The sequence below is a fragment of the Triticum aestivum genome, chromosome 6B (assembly GCF_018294505.1).
Source record: "Triticum aestivum cultivar Chinese Spring chromosome 6B, IWGSC CS RefSeq v2.1, whole genome shotgun sequence".
NCBI classification, from domain to species: domain Eukaryota; kingdom Viridiplantae; phylum Streptophyta; class Magnoliopsida; order Poales; family Poaceae; genus Triticum; species Triticum aestivum.
In genome coordinates this window covers 671,255,526-671,274,644 of record NC_057810.1, presented here as the reverse complement: position 1 = coordinate 671,274,644, position 19,119 = coordinate 671,255,526, and the positions used below count along the sequence as shown (strand labels likewise).

Genomic DNA, 19,119 nt, shown 5'->3' with positions numbered 1-19,119 from the left:
GATACCCCCTAATCCAGGACTCCCTCACACACCCAACCCCTATGAGTATCTTCGAGAGACTTGAACCCTGGTGGGCTGGGAATACCACTGTCCCTCTAACGATCCAACCACAGGTTGGTTCTCAACCTATTAGGCAATAGAAAATAACTTGATGGCATAAGTTATAGTAGATACATGTATAGTTGGTCATTTTACATACACAAAAACTAAAGACTCTTTAACAACCAGGATGGATGGTAAGCAAAGGTTTGGTCGATGCCCTTTGTCACACCATAATCTCCTAGCTGGCAGCTTCAAACAAATCCTCGTTGTGTCGTGACTTCCCTCTTGTTTGTGGTTGTAAGGAACCAAGCAACAATAATCACCCCCTTAGTGTCACCAAATGCACATTTATCTTGGCTTATGTGGCAGAACTTAGTCATGAAATGAACATGCCTTGTGCAGATATCACTAGATTCTGAGTAGGCTTGAATGAGAACGTCCAACGTTCCTTCAATATGTACAGAAACTACTTGCCTCAACAAATGTAGATAACTATCAACGCTTCTCGGCATTGCTCCATCTCTTGAATCAAGCAACATGATTTGGGTAGACTGGGGATTAATCATACGAGCAACTCAAGTATCAGTGATCACAATTTTTCCTGATAGTGAGGAACAAGCAACTCGGCCACCATATTCAAAAGGCCATGACCCTTATTTGACAACTAGGACACCCAAAATAGTGGTCTGGACCAATTTTCTAACCCACTGCAAACAAAACTCTATTGTGCATAAACAATTCTCACAGCAAAAACCAGGGCCATATCCTCCCCTGTAAATGTGTCAGTCACTAATCAGTGCTTTATCGTTAGCCAAGATGCGGCATATATGCATACCCATTGTGCGAGTTCATGGGTCGTCTGGCTCGTATCGCAAGAGAAGAGAATGCTGCAGTTGTGATCCACCATGTCTCGGGCCACTCAAGGCCACCGGCTATTTCTGCGGGCTTCACGGAGAAGACATACAAGGTTGATTGAGCAAGACCCGGTACCATGGGATAGCATAAGGGCATCCACAATGCTTGGCGCCGGGATCGGAATCCTATCCGATTAGTAGTTGGCCCGATTAATCCTGGCGCTTAGCCCTTTGTCTCTACGTACGAGTTCAACGACGCTGTTGTGTAGCGATTGGTTTTTCAGTTAATTAGCGCCTATAGTTAGCGCTCAACGTTGAGGTAGGGAGCGCTTCATTGGTTTTTTATTTGATGAGATTTTTTTTTATCCATTAGCGTCTACATAAGAGTCCAGCATTGAAGATGCCCTAAGGAAGTGGCTGAGTTTTCCTAGGGCCAACCGAGCAGCCGTGTATTTGAGCTGTACTTGCATGTTGGCCCAACAGTACATAAACAAATGAATGGTCCGGAGAAAGAAACTACATGTGTGACATTTAGCAATTCTACGGAATAAAAATCCAGTGAAAACGGCAAAGAGAACATTTACACAACGGGAAATAGGACAACAAGACCTCCGGTTAATCAAAACAGGAATACTCCACACAACATAATCTAAAAGACAATAGACATGTAGTTGGATGCACCAGTTATAGGGCATACACACAAACGATTTGACACTTCACATAGGAGATCAAGTACAAAACAACTGAGACACTTCAACAACGAAACTACTGAGCAGCCGATACTAAGTAGTCGAACATTGCATGATGCTAGATCCAGCGGCCGGTCTCCACTTGGCCCCACGCATGCATGGTTCCATTAGCAAGACGGTGCAAAAATTGGCCGCACAACATCGTCTATTTAGCAGCACTCCTTCAACAAACAGGAAGGATATGGGAGCAAAGTTTGGTTGGGGTTACCCTCTCTTCTCAGTGTTCCCCGCCACAAATCTCCTAGGTTCAACATTCAAACAAATTTCCCTGTGCTGCGATCGTCCCCTTATCCGTAGCAACAAGGGACCAAGCAACAGTAATTGATACCTCAGAGCCACCAAGAGCACATTTACCATGGCTCATCCCGCAAGATTTGGGTATGAAACGGACCTGGCCATGCAAAGCGATATCGCCAGATTTGGAGTAGGCTTGTATGAAAACATTTAACCGCCCTTCAATTTCTACTGAAACAACTTGCCTCCACATATGTAGGTAACCCCCACAACATTTTTTCATCCATGCTCCATCTTTTGAATCAAGCAGCACAATTTGGCTAGATGAGGGATTGATAGCGCGAGTGACTCCGCTATCAGTGAACACAAACTTCCTCGACAGTGGAGAGCAGGCAAATCGGCCACCGTATTCAAAAGGCCAGGACCAATCATCTTTGACAACCTAGACATCCAAGACAGTGGCCTGAAAGGTTTGTGTAACTGTCTGCACACAAAACTCCAATGTGCAGAAACAGTTACTGACAGAAAAGGTTGATACATCAGGTCCATATCCGTCGTCGTAACAGTCCATATAGCTGATCAATGCTTATCTTGAGACTTGGTTGTGCCCATACCTTTTACTTTCAGTTGGATTTCAAAGTCAACTCTATCCATAAACACAATTGCGCGGGATGGGTCGATCAAGCACAAAATTCTATCCTGCAAGTATCATCAATTTCATCCCATTGATCAATAAAAGAGGGCACATGTGTGAAATCAAGGTTTCCAAAAGAAAATCAAAAGATAATCGCGGCATACATACATCTTCTTTAAGTTCTTGGGCCTGGCTCCTATTGCAAGTGAAGAGGAGGTTGCGGTTGTGATCCGCGACGCCTCCGACAGCAACCACACCATACACAAACAATGGCCACTTGAAGCCACCAGCAATTTCTGCGAGCTTAATGGAGAAGATCTGCAATGTTGGCGTGGCGGACCCAGGACTGCTGTTGAGTCCGGGCATGTTGTGCGTAAACTGCATGGACCTCAGCGTCGCTGCATGCAGAACCAAAGTAACTGAATCGGGTGTCAGAAATGTTCTAATGAAGCGGCCCCGTATTTCATGCTTCGAGGTCAATACAACTTTTTCAAGAGCGAGGCCAAACTCGTAAAGCAGATTCGTCTTTCACGCTTCGATGAAGTGTGCATGTGGCTTTGCCCATGCCCATCATTTACTCCAATCCAAAAAATTAAAAAAATGATCGAGGCTCCAAGCAAGACAAAAAATATTAGCGAACTAAGCATAGCTTAGATGGTTAGATTCTTTGTGGTGGAATCAACTTGTCCGGGTTTAAGTCCTAAATTTGGAACATGTGCTTGTATATTTTTTGGATTTATTTCAAGCTCTCTAACCCTATATTGTTTCAGTGATATGGTGTGCCCATCAACTATAATGTGAGGACTATTATACTTGCTCTTAGTCAATATTGACCCTAGTCATTCAGATATCCGTTTTCCCCTCCCGAGTCGCTCCTCTCCCGAGCGGCTCTGGAGGCCCTCCCCTCGGCAAACCCTAGAACCCCTTGATCTCTTCCCCTCAGGGCGCTGCTGCTGCCTCGCCTGCAGCGGCTGAGGGAGTCCTGGATTAGGGGTTCCTTGGACAGCCGGACTATGTACTTATGCCGGACTGTTGGACTATGAAGATACGAGATTGAAGACTTCGTCCCGTGTCTGGGTGGGACTCTCCTTTGAGTGGAAGGCAAGCTTGGCAATTTGGATATTTAGATTTCCTTCTCTGTAACTGACTCTGTGTAACCCTAGCCCCCTCCGGTGTCTATATAAACCAGAGGGTTTAGTCCATAGGATGACAACAATCACAATCATAGGCTAGCTTCTAGGGTTTAGCCTCTATGATCTCGTGGTAGATCCACTCTTGTAATACTCATATCATCAAGATCAATCAAGAAGGAAGTAGGGTATTACCTCCATAGAGAGGTCCCGAACCTGGGTAAACATTGTGTCCCCCGCCTCCTATTACCATTAGCCTTAGACGCACAGTTCGGGACCCCCTACCCGAGATCCGCCGGTTTTGACACCGAGATTGGTGCTTTCATTGAGAGCTCCACTGTGTCGTCATGGTAAGGCTTGATGGCTCGCCTTGTTATCAAGGACAACAGGCCAAACCCTCTGACTAGGCGGCTTCGTCATGACCGCTCGTTCGACCGTTGCGCCGATGATGACTTCTCTGGTCATCAAAAACAGCCTCCACGTCAGCTCGGAATACACCGAGTAGATGGATCCAATGGAGCTCTCGTCATTGAACGAGCTCTTGGATTGCATCACCGCCCTGGGAGTCGCTACGGACTATGATCGGATTGGGCTTAAACCCGATCAAAGAGAGATTAACTCTCCGCCGGTCACCCATTAGATAGCGGTGGTGGAGGAGCAATGCAGCGATTCTTCCTCTATTCTGAGGACGAACTATGTCCGGATTCCCGAGCACTCCAAGCCGGATACCCGTTTATGGGAGGACATGACCCGAACTCCGATCTTAGAATCGGACAGCGGGCCAAAAAAATTGGGCAACATCCCGGAACCCGAACTGCCAAGTTTGGAAGCTCCCCTGCCCCTGGGTCTCAGCTCGGTACAGGGTTCGGACTTAAATCCACCCACCCACACATATACAAGCGATCTTTCCCACATTAGACAACAATCCCAAGAGACAGTACATCACTTTTGGGCCAGACTCCTCCTTGTAATGAGCAAGGTCAAGGATTGTCGCGAGGAAGACGCTATCTCATTCTTTTGCATGGACAAGGGAATCCTCAACGCCATAAGTCGTCGTGACATAGCACACTTTGCTGACTTGGCGGCCATAGTACAGAAGTACTATGCGATGGAAAGCGTCTAGAAAACCCAAGCAAAATTCTAGGATTCTCCGGCTCTCACTAAACCCCTTGTCCGAACTAAAAGGGTGCACTCTCGCAAGTCACCTGATCCAATTACTAAGAAACCAAAGCCCACTACAGGGCGTGGAACCGTATTGGAGGGATGGCTCAATAGGCCATGCAAAATTCACACCATGCCGGATACCATACCAACACATAGCCTTAGAGCATGTTGGATACTTCAGCAGGTGGCCAAGAGTGTCGGTGTCAAAACCGGCGGATCTCGGGTAGGGGGTCCCGAACTGTGCGTCTAAGGCTAATGGTAACAGGAGGCGGGGCACATTATGTTTACCCAGGTTCGGGCCCTCTCGATGGAGGTAATACCCTACTTCCTGCTTGATTGATCTTGATGATATGAGTATTACAAGAGTTGATCTACCACGAGATCGTAGAGGCTAAACCCTAGAAGCTAGCCTATGATTATGATTGTTGTTGTTCTATGGACTAAACCCTCCGGTTTATATAGACACCAGAGGGGGATAGGGTTACACAAAGTCGGTTGCAGAGAAGGAGATCTACATATCCGAATTGCCAAGCTTGCCTTCCACGCAAAGGAGAGTCCCACCCGGACACGGGATGAAGTCTTCAATCTTGTATCTTCGTATTCCAACAGTCCGGCCAAAGTATATAGTCCGGCTGACCAAGGACCCCCTAATCCAGGACTCCCTCAGTAGCCCCTGAACCAGGCTTCAATGATGATGAATCCTGCGCGCAGATCGTCTTCGGCATTGCAAGGCAGGTTCTTCTCCAAATTCCCCAGAGTACCTGTTGTAACGAGCAGTGTCTGGCTTCACGTTAATGTTGCACTCCTCGGCTTATGTGCTTTAATAATGGATATCTCCACGTGTCGAGCGAATGCGAGAAGTCGGGGCATTTTTACATTTGCCACCCTGACCATGTAAGTAAATCGTCTATTTAAAGAGACGGGGATCCTCAGATCCAAATCACACCATCCTCCCCCAGAGTGTTCATCAGAGCGCGCCTGGAAGAAGCCATCCCATCATGGCCAGCCGTCGCAGCTCCTCCTCTTGCTCCCGTAGCACTAAGCCATGCGATTGGGAGAAGTGTTCCGTGCCCCATAGCCGATTGGTAGAGTTGCAGACCCAGGGATTTCTCCCGCCTGCGTACATGGTCCCCGTTTGAGCCTGACTAGCCACTTATAACGGCAGGGAGCAAGCGGAGAGCTTTCCCAATATATCCAAGGGGGGCGGTATGCATTGTCCCTTATTTGCTGAGGGGACTCGGATTTCCAATCCATCGGTTCCTCCGTGGGCTCCTGGAGTTCTACGGCCTCCAGTTGCATAACTTCACTCCTGCCTCCATACTACACATCGCAGGCTATGTCGCCTTCTGTGAGCTATTTCTGGGCTGCAAAGCTCATTTTGACCTATGGAAGAGGTTATTCTGCCTCGTACCCCGCACTCAGGAGGGGTCGATATATCAAGTGGGCGGAGCCAAAATATGGCGCATCGCCGGGACCGGATACCTATCCGTTACTCAGAAGAAGACATCCGAGGACTGGCCTTCGGAGTGGTTTTATATGGAGGACGTCCCCCTTCCGGACCCTATTCGGATGGGCCTTCCTGATTTTGCAAATGCCCCGTTGAAGAAATGCCACAGCTGGCTGAAGGAAATATGCCCTAGAGGCAATAATAAAGTTATTATTTATTTCCTTATTTCATGACAAATGCTTATTATTCATGCTAGAATTGTATTAACCGGAAACATAATACATGTGTGAATACATAGACAAACATGGTGTCACTAGTATGCCTCTACTTGACTAGCTCGTTAATTAAAGATGGTTAAGTTTCCTAACCATAGACATGAGTTATCATTTGATTAACGGGATCACATCATTAGGAGAATGATGTGATTGACTTGACCCATTCCGTTAGCTTAGCACTTGATCGTTTAGTATGTTGCTATTGCTTTCTTCATGACTTATACAAGTTCCTACAACTATGAGATTATGCAACTCCTGTTTACCGGAGGAACACTTTGTGTGCTACAAAACGTCACAACGTAACTGGGTGATTATAAAGGAGCTCTACAGGTGTCTCCAAAGGTACATGTTGAGTTGGCGTATTTCGAGATTAGGTTTTGTCACTCCGATTGTCGGAGAGGTATCTCTGGGCCCTCTCGGTAATGCACATCACTATAAGCCTTGCAAGCAATGTAGCTAATGAGTTAGTTACGGAATGATGCATTACGTTACGAGTAAAGAGACTTGCCGGTAACAAGATTGAACTAGGTATTGAGATACTGACGATTGAATCTCGGGAAAGTAACATACCGATGACAAAGGGAACAACGTATGTTGTTATGTGGTTTGACCGATAAAGATCTTCGTAGAATATGTAGGAGCCAATATGAGCATCCAGGTTCCGCTATTGGTTATTGACCGGAAACAGTTCTAGGTCATGTCTACATAGTTCTCGAACCCGTAGGATCCGCACGCTTAAGGTTTCGATGACAGTTATATTATGAGTTTATGAGTTTTGATATACCGAAGGAGTTCGGAGTCCCGGATGAGATCAGGGACATGACGAGGAGTCTCGAAATGGTCGAGACGTAAAGATCGATATATTGGACTACTATATTCGGACTTCGGAAAGGTTCCGAGTGATTCGGGTATTTATCGGAGTACCGGAGAGTTACCGGAATTCGCCGGGGAGATGTATTGGGCCTTATTGGGCCATACGGGAAAGAGAGAGGGGCTTCCTAGGGCAGCCCCCCCCCCCCAAGGCCTAGTCCGAATTGGACTAGGGGGAGGGGCTGCGCCCCCTCCTTCCTTCCCTTCTCTCTTCCCCTTCCTTCTCTCCTACTCCTACTAGGAAAGGAGGAGTCCTACTCCCGGTGGGAGTAGGACTCCCCCCTTGGCGCACCCTCCTCCTTGGCCGGCCGCCTCCCTCCTAGCTCCTTTATATACGGGGGCAAGGGGGCACCCCATAGACATAACACTTGATCTCTTGATCTCTTAGGCGTGTGCGGTGCCCCCCTCCACCATAGTCCTCGATAATATTGTAGTGGTGCTTAGGCGAAGCCCTACGACGGTAGAACATCAAGATCATCACCACACCGTCGTGCTGACAGAACTCTTCCCCAACATTCTGCTGGATCGGAGTCCGGGGATCGTCATCGAGTTGAACGTGTGCTAGAACTCGGAGGTGTCGTAGTTTCGGTGCTTGATCGGTCGGGCCGTGAAGACGTACGACTACATCAACGGCGTTGTTCTAACGCTTCCGCTTTCGGTCTATGAGGGTACGTGGACAACACTCTCCCCTCTCGTTGCTATGCATCACCATGATCTTGTGTGTGCGTAGGAAATTTTTTGAAATTACTATGTTCCCCAACAGTGGTATCAAAGCCAGGTTTTATGCGTAGATGTCATATGCACGAGTAGAACACAAGTGAGTTGTGGGCGATATAAGTCATACTGCTTACCAGCATGTCATACTTTGGTTCAGCGGCATTGTGAGATGAAGCGGCCTAGACCGACATTACGCGTATGCTTACGCGAGACTGGTTTCACCACTACGAGCACTCGTTGCTTAAAGGTGACTGGCGGGTGTCTGTCTCTCTCACTTTAGTTGAACCGAGTGTGGCTATGCCCGGTCCTTGTGAAGGTTAAAATAGCATCAACTTGAAAAACTATCGTTGTGGTTTTGATGCGTAGGTAAGAACGGTTCTTGCTAAGCCCGTAGCAGCCACGTAAAATTTGCAACAAAGTAGAGGACGTCTAACTTGTTTTTGCAGGGCATGTTGTGATGTGATATGGTCAAGAATGATGTTGTATTTAATTGTATGAGATGATCATGTTTTGTAACCGAGTTATCGGCAACTGGCAGGAGCCATATGGTTGTCGCTTTATTGTATGAAATGCAAACGCCCTGTAATTGCTTTACTTTATCACTAAGCGGTAGCGATAGTCGTAGAAGCAATAGATGGCGTAACGACAACGATGTTAAGATGGAGATCAAGGTGTCGGTCCGGTGACGATGGTGATCATGACGGTGCTTCGGAGATGGAGATCACAAGCACAAGATGATGATGGCCATATCATATCACTTATATTGATTGCATGTGATGTTTATCCTTTATGCATCTTATCTTGCTTTGATTGATGGTAGCATTTTAAGATGATATCTCACTAAAATTATCAAGAAGTGTTCTCCCTGAGTATGCACCGTTGCGAAAGTTCTTCGTGCTGAGACACCACGTGATGATCGGGTGTGATAGGCTCTACATTCAAATACAACGGGTGCAAAACAGTTGCACACGCGGAATACTCAGGTTAAACTTGACGAGCCTAGCATATACATATATGGCCTCGGAACACGGAGACCGAAAGGTCGAGCGTGAATCCTATAGTAGATATGATCAACATAGTGATGTTCACCATTGAAAACTACTCCATCTCACGTGATGATCGGACATGGTTTAGTTGATTTGGATCACGTGATCACTTAGATGACTAGAGAGATGTCTGTATAAGTGGGAGTTCTTAAGTAATATGATTAATTGAACTTAAATTTATCATGAACTTAGTCCTGATAGTATTTTGCAAATAATGTTGTAGATTAATAGCTCGCGTTATTGCTTTCCTATGTTTATTTTGATATGTTCCTAGAGAAAACTTCTTGAAAGATGTTAATAGCAATGCGGATTGGATCCGTGATCTGAGGTTTATCCTCATTGCTGCACAGAAGAATTATGTCCTTAATGCGCCGCTAGGTGACAAACCTATTTTGGGAGCAGATGCAGACGTTATGAACGTTTGTCTAGCTCAAAATGATGACTACTTGATAGTTTAGTGCACCATGCTTAAACGGCTTAGAATCGGGACTTCAAAGACGTTTTGAACGTCATGGACCATATGAGATGTTCTAGGAGTTGAAGTTAATATTTCTAGCAAATACCCGAGTTGAGAGATATGAAGTCTCCAACAAGTTCTATAGCTAAAAGATGGAGGAGAATCACTCAACTAGTGAGAATGTGCTCAGATTGTCTGGGTACTTCAATCGCTTGAATCAAGTGGGAGTTAATCTTCCAGATAAGATAGTGATTAACAGAATTCTCTAGTCACCATCACTAAGTTACTAGAACTTCGTGATGAACTATAGTATGCAAGGGATGAGGAAAACGATTCCCGAGCTCTTCATGATGTTGAAATCAACGAAGGTAGAAATCAAGAAAGAGCATCAAGTGTTGATGATTGCCAAGACCACTAGTTTCAAGAAAAGGGCAAAGGGAAAGAAAGGGAAACTTCAAGTAGAATGGCAAATAAGTTGTCTCTCCCGTGAAGAAGACCAAAGCTAGACCAAAGCCTGAAACTGAGTGCTTACACTGCAAAGGAAATGGTCACTGGAAGCGGAAATGCCCTGAATATTTGGTGGATAAGAAGGATGGAAAAGTGAACAAGGGTATATTTGATATACAGGTTATTGATGTGTGCCTTACTAGTGTTTATAGTAGCCCCTGAGTATTTGATACTTGTTCGTTTGCTAAGATTAGTAACTCGAAACATGAGTTACAGAATAAACAGAGACTAGTTGAAGGGGAAGTGATGATGAGTGTTGGAAGTAGTTCCAAGATTGATATGATCATCATCGCATACTCCCTATACTTCGGGATTAGTGTTAAACCTAAATAAATGTTATTTGGCATTTGCGTTGAGCATGAATATGATTTGATCATGTTTATTGCAATACGGTTATTCATTTAAAGTCGGAGAATAATTGTTGTTCTATTTACATGAATAAAACCTTCAAATGGTCATACACCCAATGAAAATAGTTTGTTGGATCTCGATCGTAGTGATACACATATTCATAATATTGATGCCAAAAGATGCAAAGTTAATAATGATAGTGCAACTTATTTGTGGCACTGCCGTTTGGGTCATATCGGTGTAAAGCGCATGAAGAAACTCCATAAAGATGGATTTTCAGGAATCACTTGATTATGAATCACTTGGTACTTGCGAACCGTGCCTCATGGGCAAGATGACTAAAACGTCATTCTCCGGAACTATGGAGCGAGCAACTGATTTATTGGAAGTCATACATACTGATGTATGTGGTCCAATGAATATTGAGGCTCGTGGCGGGTATCGTTATTTTCTCACCTTCACAGATGATTTGAGCAGATATGGGTATATCTACTTAATGAAACACAAGTCTAAAACATTTGAAAAGTTCAAAGAATTTCAGAGTGAAGTGGAAAATCATCGTAACAAGAAAATAAAAATTCTACGATCCGATTGTGGAGGAGAATATTTGAGTTACGAGTTTGGTTTACATTTGAAGCAATGCGGAATAGTTTTGCAACTCACGCCACCTAGAACACCACAACGAAATGGTGTGTCCGAATGTCGTAATCGTACTTTACTAGATATGGTGCGATCTATGATGTATCTTACCGATTTACCACTATCGTTTTGGGGTTATGCATTAAAGACAGCTGCATTCACTTTAAATAGGGCACCATCAAAATCCGTTTAGACGATGCCTTATGAACTGTGGTTTGGCAAGAAACCAAAGTTGTCGTTTCTTAAAGTTTGGAGTTGCAATGCTTATGTGAAAAAAGGTTTCAACCTGATAAGCTCGAACCCAAATCGGAGAAGTGCGTCTTCATAGAATACCCAAAGGAAACTGTTGGGTACACCTTCTATCACAGATCTGAAGGCAAAACATTCGTTGCTAAAAATGGATCCTTTCTAGAGAAGGAGTTTCTCTCGAAAGAAGTGAGTGGGAGGAAAGCAGGACTTGATGAGGTAACTGTACCTGCTCCCTTATTGGAAAGTAGTTCATCACAGAAATCAGTTCCTGTGATTCCTACACCAATTAGTGAGGAAGCTAATGATGATGATTATGAAGCTTCAGATCAAGTTACTACCAAACTTCGTAGGTCTTCCAGAGTAAGATCCGCACCAAAGTGGTATGGTAATCCTGTTCTGGAAGTCATGTTACTAGACCATGATGAACCTACGAACTATGAGGAAGCGATGATGAGCCTAGATTCCGCGAAATGGCTTGAAGTCCATGAAATCTGAGATAGGATCCATATATGAGAACAAAGTATGGACTTTGGTGGACTTGCCCGATGATCGGCAAGCCATAGAAAATAAATGGATCTTCAAGAGGAAGACGGACACTGATAGCAGTGTTACTATCTACAAAGCTAGGCTTGTCGAAAAAGGTTTTTGACAAAGTTCAAGGTGTTGACTACAATGAGATTTTCTCAACTGTAGCGATGCTTAAGTCTGTCTGAATCATGTTAGCAATTGCCACATTTTATGAAATCTGGCAAATGGATGTCAAAACTGCATTCCTTAATGGTTTTCTTAAAGAAGAGTTGTATATGATGAAACCAGAAGGTTTTGTCAATCCTAAAGGTGCTAACAAAATGTGCAAGCTCCAGCGATCCATCTATGGACTGGTGCAAGCATCTCAGAGTTGGAATATACACTTTGATAAGTTGATCAAAGCATATAGTTTTATACAGACTTGCGGTGAAGCCTGTATTTACAATAAAGTGAGTGGGAGCACTACCGCCTTTCTGATAAATATATGTGAGTAACATATTGTTGATCAGAAATGATGTAGAATTTTTTGTTGGAAATATGCCCTAGAGGCAATAATAAATAAGTTATTATTATATTTATTTGTTCATGATAATCGTTTATTATCCATGCTGTAATTGTATTGATAGGAAACTTAGATACATGTGTGGGTACATAGACAACACCAACTCCCTAGTAAGCCTCTAGTTGACTAGCTCGTTGATCAACAGATGGTCACAGTTTCCTGACCATGGACATTGGATGTCAATGATAACGGGGTCACGTCATTAGGAGAATGATGTGATGGACAAGACCCAATCCTAAGCCTAGCACAAAGATCGTAGTTCGTATGCTAAAGCTTTTCTAATATCAAGTATCATTTCCTTAGACCATGAGATTGTGCAACTCCCGGATACCGTAGGAATGCTTTGGGTGTACCAAATGTCACAACGTAACTGGGTGGCTATAAAGGTGCACTACAGGTATCTTCGAAAGTGTCTGTTGGGTTGGCACGAATCGAGACTGGGATTTGTCACTCCGGTTAACGGAGAGGTATCTCTGGGCCCACTCGGTAGGACATCATCATAATGTGCACAATGTGACCAAGGAGTTGATCACGGATGATGTGTTACGGGAACGAGTAAAGAGACTTGCCGGTAACGAGATTGAACAAGGTATCGGAATACTGACGATCGAATCTTGGGCAAGTACTATACCGCTAGACAAAGGGAATTGTATACGGGATCGATTGAGTCCTTGACATCGTGGTTCATCCGATGAGATCATCGTGGAACATGTGGGAGCCAACATGGGTATCCAGATCCCGCTGTTGGTTATTGACCGGAGAACGTCTCGGTCATGTCTGCATGGTTCCCGAACCCGTAGGGTCTACACACTTAAGGTTCGATGACGCTAGGGTTATAAAGGAAGTTTGTATGTGGTTACCTAATGTTGTTCGGAGTCCCGGATGAGATCCCGGACGTCACGTGGAGTTCTGGAATGGTCCGGAGGTAAAGATTTATATATGGGAAGTCCTATTTTGGTCACCAGAAAAGTTTCGGGTTTTATCGGTAACGTAACAGGACCACCGGGAGGGTCCCGGGGGTCCATCAAGTGGGGCCACCGGCCCCGGAGGGCTGCATGGGCCAAGTGTGGGACGGGACCAGCCCCAGGTGGGCTGGTGCGCCCCCCCCACAAGGGCCCAAGGCGCCTAGGGTTTGGGGAGGGGGTGCTTCCACCTAACTTGGGGGGCAAGTTTCCCCCCTCTCCCCCCTTGGCCGCCACCCTTAGATGGGATTGGGGCTGCCGCACCCCTTGGGGTGGGAACCCTAGAGGGGGCGCAGCCCTCCTCCCCTCCCCTTATATATATTTGAGGGTTTTGGGGCTGCCAACACATGAGAACCTCTCCCTCTTGGCGCAGCCCTACCTCTCTTACTCCTCCTCTCCCGCGGTGTTTGGCGAAGCCCTGCAGGATTGCCACGCTCCTCCACCACCACCACGCCATTGTGCTTCTGCTGGACGGAGTCTTCCTCAACCTCTCACTCTCTCCTTGCTGGATCAAGGCGTGGGAGACGTCACCGGGCTGTACGTGTGTTGAACGCAGAGGTGCCGTCCGTTCGGCACTAGGATCTCTGGTGATTTGGATCACGACGAGTACGACTCCTTCAACCTCATTCTCTTGAACGCTTCCGCTTAGCAATCTACAAGGGTATGTAGATGCACTCTCCTTCCCCTCGTTGATGGTTTCTCCATAGATAGATCTTGTTGACACGTAGGAAAATTTTGAATTTCTGCTACGTTCCCCAACAGTGGCATCATGAGCTAGGTCTATTGCATAGATTCTTTGCAAGAGTAGAATACAAAGTAGTTGTGGGCGTTGATTTTGTTCAATATGCTTACCATTACTAGTCCAATCTTGTTTCGATGGTATTGTGGGATGAAGCGGTCCGGACCGACCTTACACGTACACTTACATGAGACAGGTTCCACCGATTGACATGCACTTGGTGCATAAGGTGGCTAGCGGGTGCCAGTCTCTCCCACTTTAGTCGGAACGGATTCGATGAAAAGGGTCCTTATGAAGGATAAATAGCAATTGGTATATCACGTTGTGGTTTTGCGTAGGTAAGAAACGTTCTTGCTAGAAACCCATTAGCAGCCACGTAAAACATGCAAACAACAATTAGAGGACGTCTAACTTGTTTTTGCAGGGTATGCTATGTGATGTGATATGGCCAAGAAGAATGTGATGAATGATATGTGATGTATGAGATTGATCATGTTCTTGTAATAGGAATCACGACTTGCATGTCGATGAGTATGACAACCGGCAGGAGCCATAGGAGTTGTCTTTATTTATTGTATGACCTGGGTGTCATTGAACAACGCCATGTAATTACTTTACTTTATTGCTAACCGGTAGCCATAGTAGTAGAAGTAATGAGTTGGCGAGACAACTTCATGGAGACACGATGATGGAGATCATGATGATCGAGATCATGATGTCATGCCGGTGACGATGATGATCATGGAGCCCCGAAGATGGAGATCAAAAGGAGCAATATGATATTGGCCATATCATGTCACTATTTGATTGCATGTGATGTTTATCATGTTTATGCATCTTATTTGCTTAGAACGACGGTAGTAAATAAGATGATCCCTCATTAAAATTTCAAGAAAGTGTTCCCCCTAACTGTGCACCGTTGCGAAAGTTCGTCGTTTCTAAGCACCACGTGATGATCCAGTGTGATGGATTCTTACGTTCACATACAACGGGTGTAAGACAGATTTACACACGCAAAACACTTAGGTTGACTTGACGAGCCTAGCATGTATAGACATGGCCTCGGAACACAAGAGACCGAAAGGTCGAGCATGAGTCGTATAGTAGATACGATCAACATGAAGATGTTCACCGATGATGACTAGTCCGTCTCATGTGATGATCGGACACGGCCTAGTTGACTCGGATCATGTAATCACTTAGATGACTAGAGGGATGTCTATCTGAGTGGGAGTTCATGAGATGAACTTAATTATCCTGAACATAGTCAAAAGATCTTTGCAAATTATGTCGTAAGCTCGCGCTTTTAGTTCCACTGTTTAGATATGTTCCTAGAGAAAATATAGTTGAAAGTTGACAGTAGCGATTATGCGGACAATAGAAAGCTTATGTCCTTAATGCACCGCTCAGTGTGCTGAACCCCAAACATAGTTTGTGGATGTTGTGAACATCGGACATACACGTTTTGATAACTACGTGATAGTTTAGTTAAATGGTTTAGAGTAGAGGCACCAAAGACGTTTTTGAAACGTCGCGGAACATATGAGATGTTTCGAGGGCTGAAATTGGGATTTCAGGCTCGTGCCCACGTCAAGAGGTATAAGACCTCCGACGATTTTCTTAGCCTGCAAACTAAGGGAGAAAAGCTCAATCGTTGAGCTTGTGCTCACATTGTCTTAGTGCAACAATCACTTGAATCAAGTGGGAGTTGATCTTCCAGATGAGATAGTGATGTTTCTCCAAAGTCATTGCCACCAAGCTGCTAGAGCTTCGTGATGAACTATAACATATCAAGGATAGATATGATGATCCTTGAGGTATTACCGATGTTTGACACCGCGAAAGTAGAAATCAAGAAGGAGCATCAATTTTGATGGTTGGTGAAACCGCTAGTTTCAAGAAGGGCAAGGGCAAGAAGGGATACTTCATGAACCGGCAAATCAGCTGCTGCTCTAGTGAAGAAACCCAAGGTTGAACCCAAACCCGAAACTAAGTGCTTCTATGATAAGGGAACAGTCACTAGAGCGGAGTTACCCTAGATACTTGGTAGATGAGAAGGCTGGCAAGGTCAATAGAAGTATATTGGATATACATTATGTTAATGTGTACTTTACTAGTACTCCTAGTAGCACTAGGGTATTAAGATACATGTTCGGTTGCCAAGTGTTAGTAACTCGAAATAAAAGGCTACGGAATAAACAGAGACTAGCTAAAGGTGAGCTGACGATATGTTTTGGAAGTGTTTCCAAGTTTGATGTGATCAAACATCGCACACTCCCTCTACCATCAAGATTAGTATTAAACCTGAATAATTGTCATTTGGTGTTTGCGTTGAGCATAGACATGATTGGATTGTGTCTATCGCAATACGGTTATTCTTTTAAGGAGAATAATGGTTACTCTATTTATTTGAATAATACCTTCAATGGTCTTGCACCTAAAGGAATGGTTTATTGAATCTCGATCGTAGTGATACACATTTTCATGCCAAAAATATAAGATAGTAATGATAGTACCACTTGTGGCACGGCCATGTAAGTCATACTGGTATAAAACGCATGAAGAAGCTCCATGTTGATGGATCTTTGGACTCATTCATTTTTGAAAAGTTTGAGACATGTGAACCATGTCTATTAGCGTATACGCATGAAGAAACTCCATGCAGATGGATCATTTGGACTCACTTGATTTTGAATCACTTGAGATATGCAAATCATACCACATGGGCAAGATGACTAAAAAGCCTCGTTTTTCAGTAAGATGGAACAAGATAGCAACTTGTTGGAAGTAACACATTTTTATGTGTGCAGTCCAATGAGTGCTGAGGCATGTAGTGAATATCGTTATGTTCTTACTTCACAGATGATTCGAGTAGATGTTGAGTATATTTACTTGATGAAACACAAGTTTGAATTATTTAATGGTTCAAGTTATTTCAGAGTGAAGTTGAAGATCATTGTGACAAGAGGATAAAATGTCTATGATATGATCATAGAGATGAGTATCTGAGTTACAAGCTTTGGCACGCAATTAAGACATTGTGGAAATTGTTTCACAATTAATACCGCCTGGAACACCATAGTGTGATGGTGTGTCCGAACATCATAGTTGCACCCTATTGGATATGGTGCGTACCATGATATCTCTTATCGAATTACCACTATCGTTCATGGGTTAGGCATTAGAGACAACCGCACTCACTTTAAATAGGGCACCACGTATTCTGTTGAGACGACACCGTTTGAACTGTGGTTTGGAGAAACCTAAGTTGTCGTTTCTTAAAGGTTTGGGGCTGCGACGCTTATGTGAAAAAGTTTCAGGTTGATAAGCTCGAACCCAAAGCGGATAAAATGCATCTTCATAGGACACCCAAAACAGTTGGGTATACCTCCTAATTCAGATCAGAAAGCAATAGGGATTGTTTCTTGAATTGGGTCCTTTCTCGAGGAAAGGTTTGTCTCGAGAATTGAGTGGGAGGATAGTGGAGACTTGATGAGGTTATTGAACCATCACTTCAACCAGTATGTAGAAGGGCACAGGAAGTTGTTCCCATGGCACCTACACCAATTGAAGTGGAAGCTTATGATATTGATCATGAAGCTTCGGATCAAGTAACTACCGAACCTCGTAGGACGACAAGGACGCGTACTGCTTCGGAGTGGTACGGTGATCCTGTCTTGAAGGTCATGTTGCTAGACAACAATGAACCTACGAGCTATGGAGAAGCGATGGTGGGCCCAAATTCCGACAAATGGTTAGGAGCCATGAAATCCGAGATAGGATCCATGTATCAGAACAAAGCATGGACTTTGGTGGACTTGCCCAATGATGGGCAAGCCATTGAGATAAATGGATCTTTAAGAAGAAGACGGACGTGGACGGTAATGTCACCGTCTATGAAGCTCGACTTGTGGCGAAGAGTTTTTCACAAGTTCAAGGAGTTGACTACGATGAGATTTTCTCATCCGTAGCGATGCTTAAGTCCGTAGGAATCATGTTAGCATTAGCTGCATTTATGAAATCTGGCAGATGGATGTCAAAACGAGTTTCCTTACCAGTTTTCGTAAGGAAAGGTTGTGTGTGATACAATCAGAAAGGTTTTGTCAATCCTAAGGATGCTAAAGCTATGCTAGCTCCAGCGATCCTTCTAAGTACTGGAGTAAGCATCTCGGAGTTGGAATGTACGCTTTGATGAGATGATCAAAGATTTTGGATTTATACAAAGTTTATGAGAAACTTGTATTTCCAAAGAAGTGAGTGGGAGCACTATAGAATTTCTGATGAGTATATGTTGTTGAAATATTGATGATCAGAAATGATGTAGAATTTGTAGAAAGCATATAGGGTTATTTGAAAGGTGTTTTTCAATAGAAAACCTTGATTAAGCTACTTGAACACTAAGCATCAAGATCTATGAGGATAGATCAAAAACGCTTAATGGTACTTTCAAATGAGCATATACCTTGACATGATCTTGAAGGTGTTCAAGATGGATCAGTCAAAGAAGGAGTTCTTGCCTGAGATGTAAGGTATGGAGTTAAGACTTAAAGCTCGACCACGGCAGAAAAGAGAGAAAGGACGAAGGTCGTCCCCTATGCTTTAGACGTAGGCTCTACAGTATGCTATGCTAAGTACCGCACCTGATGTGTGCCTTGCCACATGTCTGGCAAGAGGGTACAAAGGTGACCAAGGAGTGGATCACCAGATAGCAGTAAAAATTATCCTTAGAGGAATAAGGATATGTTTCTCGATTATGGAAGTGATAAAGAGTTCGACGTAAAGGGTTACGTCGATGCAAGCTTTAACACCTATCCGAATGACTCTAAGTAGCAAACAGGATACATATAGTGGAACAAACCATTTGGAATAGCTCCAAGTGGAGCGTGGAAGCAGCATTTACAATATGACATAGAGATTTGCAAAGTACATACGGATCTGAATATTGCAGACCCGTTGACTAAAC

General features: G+C 44.3%; 1 pseudogene; it reads right to left on the bottom strand.

Moving 5' to 3' along the window:
• Positions 1-1,892: 1,892 nt before the first annotated feature.
• LOC123139573 (uncharacterized) lies at positions 1,893-2,879 on the bottom strand (annotated as a pseudogene).
• Positions 2,880-19,119: the final 16,240 nt, after the last annotated feature.